Genomic DNA, 3,484 nt, shown 5'->3' with positions numbered 1-3,484 from the left:
GTTTTGGAAACGTTAGAGTGTTTTCTATCCAAAGCTGTCAATTATATGCATATTCTAGCATCTTTTCCAGACAAAATATCCCGTTTAAAACGGGAACATTTATTTTTCCAAAAATGAAAATACTGCCCCCTAACACCAAGGGTGTGAGAGTTGTGTTTGTTTTATTACCTGTGGTCTAATTAGATGGGACATTTACCTAAATCTAATGAATTCTAATAATAGCAGGTTTATATTTTGAATAAATTAATGCAACAGGTTGCAATTATTAGTTTACTGGTTATGAATATGGGTTAGTGCCGAGGTGTCTTAAAGGGACACACACATGGATTTTTTTATCTTTTAATTGAACACATGTAAATTCTTTGGATAGGAAATGTACTGGAAACTTACTGTACACCTGGGATACGATATGTATGAAATATTTGACTGTTTTTCATTAATCCGTCTAATTTGGTAAGAAACACTTCTTTGAAGGGTTTGTATGACCTCTGACCTCTGCCCTGACTTTCCAGTGTGGTTTGATCGCCCTGAAGGAAATGCCATTCAGATGATGAATTTAAGGTAATTTGTAATACTGATTTGAAGGTGATTTATAATACTGATAATTCTGATGAAGTTTAGAGTTCATAGCCATGTTTGTGAGTTGGACCAACAGGAAGAAGGAGAGGGCGTTTGAATAAGAGCAGGCTGTCTTGTCTATTTTCCTATGACCGTATGGGTGCAATATTTTTTTTTTAACCTTTTGACCCATTCCATACATTTGTCAGGAGGATGTACTTTGCTATAAAATGCTGTGGCTCAAATCCCTCGTTGGGCCCACAACGAACCATCTAAGGGTGGTTCGTCGACCAGCTTCATTATTGCAATAATTCATCTGTTTTATTAAAACATTTTGACTAAATCTATATCCTGATTGGTGATTGACCTTGTCTCTCCTCATTATTGATGATTATTTCCACGACAAAAGTGAGAGACAAGAATTAATAAAATAAATAATCACAGCAAAGTAGTTTGTGAGCTAGAAAATGAACATCCTGACAGTCTGAGGCAGGGTGCTCTGCAATCATCCTACTCCAACTATTGACAGGGATAATGTGGCATTTCTTATTTGTCAGTATGAATGAAATGAGTGTGTCCTGCCTTGATGACCGTATTAGATTTACACCACTTGTCCTTTAGATTTTTGTAGTCCTGAATTATTAGTGAAAGCTAAAACGCTCCTTGTCCCAGAATGACATGCTAGCTATAAAGTTATCTGCTCCTGCTAGCTAGTAACAGATCAACTCATTGTAACTAGCTAGCTAACTAGCAAGCTAGCTACATTACTAAGGTTGCTGTGTTTACATCTTGCATTAATGGCATCACGTTTCTATAACAAAATAAATTGATTACAAATTAATAAAAAATACTTTACATGATAGCAGTTTATCGGACGGAAATCTCTCTCTTGAGATGTCACCTGCTGTCTACTACCTTAGATACGGATAACGGGATTAGCAGATGTGATCAGCAGAGATAACATGTATAGTACAGCAGAGTAACATGGATAGTACAGTGTAGTACTCTGAGGCATTTGCCTGTCCAGCTAGCGAACATAAAAGTAAGTATTTCAATTTTTTTTGCAAGATTTGACATTGCCAACAAACTCAAATGTGTTCAGAATAAATAAATATACACAATACGTAAAAAACAGCTTCTCCTTCGACAAAGATGGATCATCTCGAAAACTAAAGTAGATACAGTAGCTTGCTAAGGCCCACCACCTAAGGAGTTTACAGAGCTTGTGTCAACCTGCCCTTCTGCAACTTGCATGCAATTGGCATGCAGGAATGTCCCCCAGAGCTGTTGCCAGATAATTTAATATGAATTTCTCTACCATAAGCCGCCTCCGTCGTTTTTAGAGATTTTGGCAGTACGTCGACCAGCCTCACAACCACAGACTACGTGTATGGCGATGTGTGGGCGAGCGGTTTTCCAATGTCAACATTTTCAACAGAGTGCCCCATGGTGGCGGTGGGGTTATAATATAAGGTAGGCATAAGCTATGGACAACGAATACAATTGCATTTTATCGATGGCAATTTGAATGCACAGAGATACCGTGATGAGCTCCTGAGGCCCTATTGTTGTGCCATTCATCCGCCACCATCACCTCGTGTTTCACTATGATGTATTCCCAGTCACGTGAAATCCATAGATTGGGATCTAATGAATTTATTTGAATTGACTGATTTCCTTATATAAACTGTAACTCAGTAAAATCTTTGAAATTGTTGCATGTTGCGTTTATACTTTTGTTCAGCCTTTGAATGTCTCCTTGCTCTTCTCCTCCATCATCACTCTCTCTCCACCTCATTTTTGTTCCTTTTTGTTCTCCTTCATATCCAATTTGACTGTCAAAAAATGTTGTCCTACTTTTTCCAATAGTGGCTCATTTTTTCTGCACAATGATAAAGATATGGATAATCTCATAAAGAAAAACCTACTTGGCCAAAAAAAGATACATTTACTATTAGACTACATATCCCATAAGCCCACACAAGGTCGAAATATTGGGCTCGTTCGAGTAATAAGGTGAACACAACAGACTGTAGACGAAAGTCCAGGAGTGAAGTCGGGGGAGGTGCATCTGCGACAGCTGAAAGTCGGACATGTAGTTTTCCAACAGGAAGGCTCAGTGCAACATGGAGGTGTTGCAGTTGTTTACAAACATTTTTCTTTGTAATGTCGAAATAACAAGTGTCCAACTTCCATATCACACACGCACAACTGTAAATATATATGTGTACATTGTAGGGTACTAGGGGGTAACTAGCCCCCCCCCCATAATTCACATAAAGACCACAAGATGTCATCAAATTATTTCCCCAAAACTTTCTGTGGCTGCCACTGGTCTTGCTCAACAAAAAATGTACTCTGTGTCATCACAACTTTTGGAGATGTTTCAACAAAACTAATTTTTGGTAAGTATATCAACATTTTTGTCATTGAAAAAGTTGATTATATATTCCAATGAAGTTAGATCTATAATTGTTTTTTAAATATACAAGTAGGAAAGCATTAAGATAAATAATCCACTTGTTTAGAGAGAAATTTTTTGATTTTTGTTGTTGTAAACTAGTAATATGTTGCATGAGTGTGTTGGGGGCAACTCACACCCCCCTATGGGGTAACTGGCCCCTGGGGGCTGGTTACCCCTTCATGGTTATGAATGTGTTTCTACCTGTCATTAGACAATGACTAACCAAGTTAGGGCTAGTTTATGCTAACTTGGTAGCTAGCAACTTCACTGCTAGCCAGCTAGCTAGTTAGCATAAGCTGCTAGGAGTGCTAGCTAGCAACCTCACTACCAGATTGTCTGAGATAGAATACTGTGGCGATGCGCAGAAACAGCTGTGTGTTATGAGTTATGCTGTTCGTTTGTTGTGTTGGTGGAGCGGCTGGGGGTGGAGCACCGCAAGTTTAAGACCATGCTTAGCCATTG

This window comes from Oncorhynchus tshawytscha, linkage group LG10 (genome assembly GCF_018296145.1).
Source record: "Oncorhynchus tshawytscha isolate Ot180627B linkage group LG10, Otsh_v2.0, whole genome shotgun sequence".
NCBI classification, from domain to species: Eukaryota; Metazoa; Chordata; class Actinopteri; order Salmoniformes; family Salmonidae; genus Oncorhynchus; species Oncorhynchus tshawytscha.
This window is presented reverse-complemented; position numbering follows the sequence as displayed.